This window comes from Hydra vulgaris, chromosome 02, assembly GCF_038396675.1.
Source record: "Hydra vulgaris chromosome 02, alternate assembly HydraT2T_AEP".
NCBI lineage: Eukaryota > Metazoa > Cnidaria > Hydrozoa > Anthoathecata > Hydridae > Hydra > Hydra vulgaris.
Window position 1 is genome coordinate 25353150 of NC_088921.1, and position 9742 is coordinate 25362891.

Here is a 9742-nt window from a genome sequence, read left to right on the forward strand (position 1 = left end):
CAAGATGCTACTTATCGTAAAAACTTCACTCAAGTAAGTTAAACTTTTCACAAGCAAATGTAATTATTTATGTAATGTCAGTCATTTCTAACTTCTCAAAACTACTCATGCATTGTCTTAGGTGTTATTTGTGTAAGAAAACTTATCTTAAGATTATCTTACAACAAGTAAATAAATATTGTAAAATTAAAAATAAGTAAATTAAACTTTGCTCAAAGAAATATCAAAAAAAATAAGTAGATTTTTTTCAAAGCTGAATCTGCCTAACCTTTACTACTCCTAAATAAATAAAGTGGTATATTCATGACAAGAAAGGTACGTGTTGCCCACACGTGACCATAGTTTTTAAAAGTTGAATAAAAAGTGTGAAGTTCAAACCTAGTTGATGATCGATTTATAGTTTGATGATCGGTATGGCAAATGCGGAACACAATGCAATGGGCCATAAAACACATGATCTAACTGAATTATACCCACATATTAAGTTATAAAAATACTAATTTGTGATTCCATTTCAAGAATATTCCATGGTATCGTCCCCATTTTCATTAGTCTAATATTTTGTAATAAATATTTCTTGAGTTGTTTAATAGAGTTGTTAGAGTTGTGTTTTATTTAATGAAGAAAAAAACAACTTAATACATTGTGTTTGCTGCAAGAAGACAACCTAAAAAGAGCAGGAAAAAGAATTTAAAATGGCTGACAATTTGAGCAGATTTTTATTGATATCAATTTTATTTACACTTGAATTTCAAAGGAAACTTTTTTTTAGCTATTCACATATATTTTTTATTTAGCTATTTGTATATAACTTATAAAATACTTATAAAAGCTGAAGATCTTGTCAACAACAACAGCAACAACAACAACAACAACAACAACAACAAGGCAAACAACAACATGCTATTTATTTTCCGTAAATCATTTTTACAATAGTCCCAGTTAGAAAAGTTACTTTGGAACAACGTTGTTCCAACGTCTTCTATATCATTAGGCTGGGTGATTAAAAAAAAGCAATTGCTTTTACTCAGCGTTTTTGGAGTAATTGTTCAGCTTTACGCAAATAAAAAGCTCAGCTAACTCGCTCAAATTTTTATTCACGTAAGCTTAGCAATTTTCTCTACAAACGCTGAGTTCAGCTTTACATTTCTCATTTGTAAGGAGTTCTCCACATTTTGCTTGTACTCTCTTCCTCTTTTGTTTTTGTTGTTCTATTATTGCTGCTGTCTTATCAATATTTTCGTGTTGGGTTTCTCTTGCAAACCGCTTTAAACTTTTTCTCCATTCCTTCTTTACTGGTCCAAAGACATCCACATCCAACGGTTGTAATGCATGTGAGCAATTTTGCGGGAGAAAAACCATTTGAACATGGTTGTCCATGGCCGCTTTTATGGTTCCATATGTTAAATGACTGCCATGACCATCATAAAACAAGACTATTGGTTTTTAATCTTGGTCAACAAACGGTATAAAGTGCTCGACAAACCTAAACAAAGAATGTATTTACTTCTATTGAACCATTTGTACCGTCTTCAAGAATAACAAAGGCTATTCAGTGTAAACACATTATTAAAAAAAGGCAAAGAAAAAAAAAGTTTCAAGAAAAAAATGAAAATTATAAAATTCAAGTAAAATAGCAGTACAAAAATCAAGTAAACTACCATACTTACCAAATAGTCTTGCATCCATCCATGCCAAATAGTCTTGCATCCATCCCATCCCAAAACACATCCTGGCGGTCTATTTTCTATCCATTTAGAAAACAGATAGCCTTCTCCCTTAAAAATAAAAAATGGTGGAAGGTATCTTCCATATGCAGACACACAGAACAGAAGAGAGTACATAGCTTTACCAGAAGAAGCAGTCAGTTCATAGGCATCTTTGCTTTTTGGATGTACAAATACGCTCTACATTATGTGATTTTATATTGAAAACATATTTTATAATGAAAACATCAGAAAGTCCATGTTTTTTGATACATTTTTGCGAATCTTAGCTTTTTATTAATATTTGAAATAACAAGTTGTAAACTGTAAACACGCATTTTTACCAGGGACGGATTATAACTGAGTCAATTGAGGCATTTGCCTCTAGCCAGATTTTTTTAATACACTTTTTGAAGTTAGTTAACACACTTTATTAAAAAGCCCATCTTTCTTACTTGAAGAAATTAGAATCATATGCCATTAGAAAGAAAGAACAAGAAAGTGGGAACAATTTATAATATGTTTCTTTTAATACACAAAAACAGTTACAAAACAACATAACGGCTGTGAGTTGACTCAGTTGAGAGTTAAAATTCGCTTCCGTGGCTTTTTACACACCTTGCTTTGCGCTTGGACTAGCAAAACGTCTTGGTGAATTGAAAACTGGTACTTTTAGTGTCTTTTGGTACGCGATACTGCAAAGATTCAAAGAACGCAACAAATCGATAAAGTTCTTTCTGAAGAAGTTCTCCTGCTTACAAAATATGAATATTGAGTTAATGTGCTAATTGTTATTATCAATCAATTAAAAGCAGCATTGGCTCACAGATCTGCCGCATGTTTAGATTTGACCAGCAGATTTAGGTTCATGAACAGATTGCAAACATTGAATCGTATGGAAGTGATAAAATATTAAGATTTTACATCATTTTTCGTATGAAACTGATATAATATTGTGACTTTAGCAGCACATTACTCAAATAATATTAAAGTCAGCTTGGGAGAAGAAACTGTTCAGTTTCGGTCTTACACAATCACACAAATGAACTCTGATAACACAAAAACAAGCAAGGAATTATTGATGTACCCATTTTGCTCAATGATGGTTGGTAGAAAATTCTCCAAGTGTCGCCGAAGCTATTTGAATTTACCTCAGCCTAATGGTGGCAAATTGTACAAAAGAAAAAGATTCTTGCAATTAAAGTGTATAAAAAATAAATGCTCTAATAGAATTGATCAAGAGCTGCTCAACATGCTTTCTTTGATGTGCACTGAAAGTGAGGTGACCAGACAACTCTCAATTGATGAATTGTTGAACAATATGCCAGACAAAAATACAAAAAATATCACTTTAATTTTTAAATACATGACTGCAATATTTGATGCTACACTTTTTCTACAGTCAAAATGGCCCCCAAAATACTTTTTATTTTTTTTTTTTTATAAAAATTTATTCAAAAATTCAGTTATCAGTATGTAACTAAGGAAAGTATCTGGTTGTTAAGCAATATAGGTATCTATAGCAACTAAATAAAAACAATTTTACCTTTTATATAAAGTGCGACCTCGTATTGATACTCATGCCAAATTTAATGAATATAGCACTCGTAAAAAATCTGCAACTATCAAAACAGGTCGTTGCTATGCAAATTAGGTATCCATAAAACTTGGTATCCATAGCAACCAAATGATAAACATCCCCTCAAAAGAAGAGAAAACTACATATTAATGCACAAACTAATTATAGAGTATATTACACACATAAAACATCTGCAAGTACCAAAAGGTTTTGTAGGTTATTTTGCTGAGCAAAATTAGGTCTCCATAGCAACTAAATATAAAAAATGTCACTTTTGTAAGAAGCGCAGACCTTGTATTAATACTCATGCCTTTAGCCTTAAGCATTAATAACTAACTAAATATTGGGTTTTTATTTATTTAGTAAATAAAAACCCAATATTTAGTTAGTTATTAATTTTGTCCATTAAAAGTGTATTCTTGCCAATTTTGGGGGGCCCCTGCTTGTTTAATACAGTATAATACTTCTTTTGACCCTCAGCCTTTTTATGCCAAACGAAAAAAAAAAAAAGATGTGATTTAAATTCTGAAAGAATTTAAATAACAAAAAATCCCACGGGCAAACAGAATAAAACATTTTGGAACATCAAAAGATGTCAGCGTAGGTACAGCAGTTACTCTAGGGTTATATACATCAAGTTTTAACTCGACTCATAGCACTATAGGAGCATCCCTTCTAACCTTTTTATCTGGTATTATTTTGGTACTGATGGGCATATTTAAATTAGGTTATATGATCAAGTACGTACCTCAACTAGTCATTAGCGCGTTTGTTTCAGCGACGGCTATTACTATTATGGCAACACAACTTTCGAATTTATTTCGAATTTATTTGGAATTTAAAAAGCTCCTCAAAATGTGTTTGAAATTTTAAAACTTATCATCGTGAACATTAAACGTACCAATAAATGGGACTTATTTATGAGCATTTCTTGTTTAGCATTTTTATTGTTTTTTGTTTGGCTATCTAGCAGATAGTTTGATAATGAAAAGCAAAATATAGTTAGAATATTCGTAGCAAAATTAATCAGGATTTTAAGTGCATCTAGAATGGTTCTTACGTGTTTCTTGGCAACAACTATTGTCTACATATTTCACGTTAATGGCTTCAGAGAGAAGTTGTCTACGGCTGGAATATTTTTAAAAGGTTTGCCTTAATACCAGGTAACTTATGTAAAAGTGTCACTATTTGACGTTTATAAAGAATATTTTTTAACTAAGGAAAATTGTTAATGAGTAAATAATAGTGAGTAAAAACTAATTAAAAATAAATTAAAAGAAAAAAATATATTAATTATTTCAAGTAAAATGATCAGATAGCAAGATATTTTGATCTAGAAAAATTGCACATGTATTTTGAGTACTTTTAATATGTTTAGACTGGCCTATTTTGAGTAAATCTTAAAGTCAGACCTATTATAAACAATGCGATAAAAAATATCAAATTATAAAGGAAATAAATTGCTGATATTTAAAAAAAAAATCAATTCTAAAAATGTTACATACAGTAATTCTCAAATTAAAACATTAACATTCAATGTTATCCGTCAAATATAAAACAAATAATATACAATATTATAAAATATGATTTTATCATATAATATTCAATATATAGTTGTTTAATTTTAGTAACTTGAATATTTAGTTACTTAATTTTAGACGAAATCTGAAACGAAGAGCTACTCGTCAGGGATTCCGAAAGCACCCTAAACGCTTACATGCATATGTAAGGAGCAAGAAGAGCGTCAGTAACAACATTACATCGCTTGAAACAGTCAATAGCAACATCACAACCGATACCGGCGATATAAGCGCATCGTTAAATAACTATATTCAATCAGTCTTTGTTTTAGAGCCCGAAGGTTGAATGCCAGGCTTTGAAAGTCGTACTGAAGCAGTTTGTGTCACCGATCCAGCAAGTTTCTCTATCGACAAAAATGCCTAAACAACTTTGATGAAAGAAAATCAACCGGCTACGATGGATTACATCCAAGGGTCCTTAGTAAATGTTCAGCTACCTTTGCCAAGCCTCTTTCGCTTATCTATAAGTGCTCGTTTTCAGCTGGTGTAGTTCCTGAATTATGGAAAAAATCGAATGTAACACCTATTTTCAAGAAGGGGAGTAGGCTTAAAGCATTTAACTACTGGCCAGTCTTGCTCACTTCCATACCTTGCAAAATTCTGGAAAGTATTTTACATTTAATTATTGTTAATATGCATCACATTCAAGAGTTTTAAGGATTTATTTTATCTTTGCTAAATTAAAGAAAGGGCTCCATCTATGACTCCCCCAGGCCCCTCAGTGTTCGTCCGACCCTGCCTGTAACTTCTGGTTTAGCTGCTTTAATAATAAACAATTTTTTTTTTATTAGATCTTAATTTAAATATGTTTTTAAACTTGCACTTTTCGTTTCCTTTATACATATTTATTGCAAGTTTAGTCCTTATCATTATCATTAACCTAAATAACCAAGAATATATTTGTAAGTATTATTAAAGCCAGAAAAATACTTAATATATTCTTTAAGTGTTTGCTATATTTTATTTCGCTTGTTAAATGATATATACAACACATTATATCTTGTTTGGTGTTTCTGTTCGCTACTTTTAAAATTATAAGTTAAGTTATAAGTTTTTAAATTAAGTTATAAGTATTCTTTTGTTTGGTAATGGTATCTAACATACATAAAATGAGTAAATCTTATTTTGAATATATACTTTTGCAAACTATATTATGAACCTAAATAACAAAGTTTGAATTTAATTGTAAAAAAGGTTATAAAAACAATGCCGCACCACGTAATATACTTTTTTTAGCCAATTTAAAATGTAAATTATACCGTTTTTTAAGAAGAAAGAAAAGTACCATATTATTTAATCAAAAATACAGATATTTATCTAAACCCTGAAAAAATATTTATTATAAATATTTATGCTAACCTTGCCCTCAAGACACTTAAAGTAATCCATTTTTGGTCATTTTTGGGTCCATTTTTTTTCCAAACATGTGCTTTGATGGCATGGAAAGAGTGGTTCAATGGTGCTCAAATTTTTTGTAAGTTTAAACATATTTGCTTCAAATTTAGGTGATTTGGTTTTTCATATTCTGAATTTTTTTTTTTCTGAACACCCCTAATATATATATATATATATATATATATATATATATATATATATATATATATATATATATATATATATATATATATATATATATATATATATATATATATATATATATATATAATCTTTTTAAAAAAGTCAAAATTTTTTTTTGTAAAAAACCATAACATAAAAAAGTCATAATTCATTTAAAAAAAATGAAGAGTACAAAATACAATTTATGATAACTTAAAAAGACTTGAAAGATTCATTTTCTGACAAAAAGCATTCTGGTTTTCCAACATTCTGGACTAGAGGAATCCAAGTTCCTCAATAATCGAAAATGGGTCAGTCAGAAACAATTGTGTCTTAAATTCGGTTTAATTCAATAAAAGCTAAAGAAAGAAACAGAAAACTTGTTAATTAGCTCTATAGCGCAAAATCACTTCTGGCCATCAATGATGAAAAATACTTTTGTGTTTGCAGGTTGTGTTTGTGATTATAAAAAAAGCCACGTCAAGTTAAGAATAAACAGTAAATAAAACGTTAGATAAAGTTATAGTAAAAGTTTTAGCAACTTTTCATTCTGGAGTTAGAGATGGAATGGAAGTGGATATACTAAAGTGTGTGTCTTTTTAAATTTTTTAAATAGAATTATTGTCAATAAAATACTAAGTAACTTTAGCTGTAACCTTTTTTTGTATATATAAAGTTATTCACCCTTTATAAGTCCATGGAGGCCACTATAGTTGAGGAGGCTACTTCTTTTTCTTACCTGTTGATACACTTCTCACCTCTACACCATGAGTACTGCATTCTTGTTGTACCGTTAAAAAATGTGTTTTTTAATCTGCATACTACTTACAAATTTATGATTTAGAGTGTAAAACTTTGTTTTTTTATTGCAGACTTCGAAATGTTTTTCAAGTTTTCTTGAAACTTCTAAAAAAGTAATATCTCTATATGATACAAATAATGGTAAGTAATTATGTAATATAATAATAATAATAAATAATATAAACATAAATAAATAATATAAATAGTATAAATACAATATATAAATATAATATATAAATAATATAAATATAGATAGTAATATAAATATAAATAAATAATATAATAATAGTGAATAAGTAATGATGAACTTAATGAATTAAGTAATAAGTAAATTATTTTAAAAAACTATAAGAGGATTGCTGTTTTTTATTTTGTTTTAACTTTTTGTTTCTTCCTTAGAATCTTCTCAGTTTATTTTTCAATATCCTCTTAATGAAGTTTTTGCAGAAGAAGAGAAATTCACTTCTGCTCTTGCGGAGTACACTAAAAAACAGTTTTTCCAGGTTAGTTACACTATTTAAATTGTTTATGCAACCTAATTTATTTGTTGTATTATTGGATTTAATATTTTTGTAATTTCCAAGGGGAAATTGGGGAAGTGATATAGCAGAAACTAAAGGTACTTCTCAGTATGATTTATTGGATCTCAGTAATCGAGACACTCAAATTTTAAAAGGTTTTTTTTCCTTATTTTTTTATTAATAATATTTGTTTCTCAATTAATATTGAGAAATATTAAAAATCAATTAATATTGAGAAATAATAAAAAATGTGTTAAATTATAATTTAATTTAGAAACATTTATGATTTAAAAAAAATAATTTTTTTTTATTTTAATGAAATAAAAGGAGAGAGTCATGAGGAGAAAATGAAACATCGTAATGAACTACTTCGCCTCCAGTCACAGTAGTTTAATTTTTTACTAAGCATTATTATTATTGAATTAATAATTTTAAAATGATTAAGAATGAATTTTTAAAATATTAAAAGGCATGAAATACATAATATTACAATGTTGACATAGTAATACTCAAATATTTCTGAGTATATTGTAATAGGTGTTAATAAAAATGATATGCAATAAGATATTGCTTTTAATTGCAAGATTATTTGATTTTAATTTGCTTCAATACTAAAATTTATTGTTCAATAGAAAATAATAATATTGTTGTGTCACCAATATTTTATAGAATAAATGTCAATATTTTATGGAATTTTAGTGTTTTAGTATGATTAAATTTTAATCCTATGTTTAAATGAATTTGGAAAAAAAAAACTTTCAACGAAGTTTTATAATTTTTAAATCCATTTATATATATATATATATATATATATATATATATATATATATATATATATATATATATATATATATATATATATATATATATATATATATATATATATATATATATATATATATATATATATATATATATATATATATATATATATATATATATATAATTAAATCGATTGCAAAATTAGCATTTGCGAAGGTTGCATCTTTTTACTCAGGATTTGATTCTGTATCTCTATAAATCTCAAATCCATCCTTGTATGGAATACTGTTGCCATATCTGGGGCGGATCTTCCAATGATGCCCTTTCTCTTTTAGACATGGTGCAAAAACATTGCATTGTAAACATAGTTGGATCTGCTCTTATAGCCAACCTCTAACCATTATTACATAATGTTGCTTCTCTTTCTCTTTTCTTTAAATACTATAGTTGACACTGCTCTAAAGAGCTAGTGTCTCTTGTGCCATCTATTAAAGTTCATTCTCATGTTATTCGTCATTCTATTAAGTCTCATCCATTTACTGTGACTATTCCTAAGTGCTCCAAAAATTCTTATTCATCTAGTTTTTTTCCTGGAACATCAGTTCTTTGGAATTCGCTTTCTTTATCTTGTTTTCCTTATTCTTTTAATTTGTGGTCTTTTAAGTCATCTGTTAATCGTTATCTTGCTCTATTAGTGTCAGTCTTGTTAGAAGTGAAGATGTTTAAAAATATATATATCTTTTTATATGTTTTGTGTTCTAATTTTCAAAATGTAATTGAGAAAATTTAAAAATTTTATTAGGTACATGCAAAGTGAAATGAAACGTCTTCAGTCTGAAGTTAATTTTCATGGTGTAAAAAAAGCTCTTGAAACTGCAGAAGAACAATTAAAAATGCTGACTTCAGATTCATTCAATATTGATGAAATAGATTTTGAGTATGAGTATTTAATTTTTGTTTCAATACCAGTTTTAGAAAAAGTTTATAGCACTATCCAATAAAAAATTTATATGTCTAATGTAAAGTTGATGATTTAGCATTGTTTGTATTTAGGGTATCTTGATCAGTACTTTGATGGTGTTTTAACACCGTTTTAAAAATAGCATGGCTGTTTGTTTTTTTTTAGATTAAATTTTAAATATAAATTTAGCTACATTTAACAAAAATATAAATGAAATAAAATTGTAATAAAATTTCACTAAAATTTTGTTGGACAGTGTAGAATACATATATATA

The 9742-nt window shown here is 27.9% G+C and overlaps 1 long non-coding RNA gene across 1 annotated transcript; it reads left to right on the forward strand.

The window, feature by feature from the left end:
- Nucleotides 1-8064: 8064 nt before the first annotated feature.
- LOC136076457 (uncharacterized) lies at nt 8065-9443 on the forward strand. Its single transcript, XR_010636285.1, has 2 exons — nt 8065-8129; nt 9309-9443. It is a non-coding gene; the product is annotated as an uncharacterized LOC136076457 (long non-coding RNA).
- Nucleotides 9444-9742: the final 299 nt, after the last annotated feature.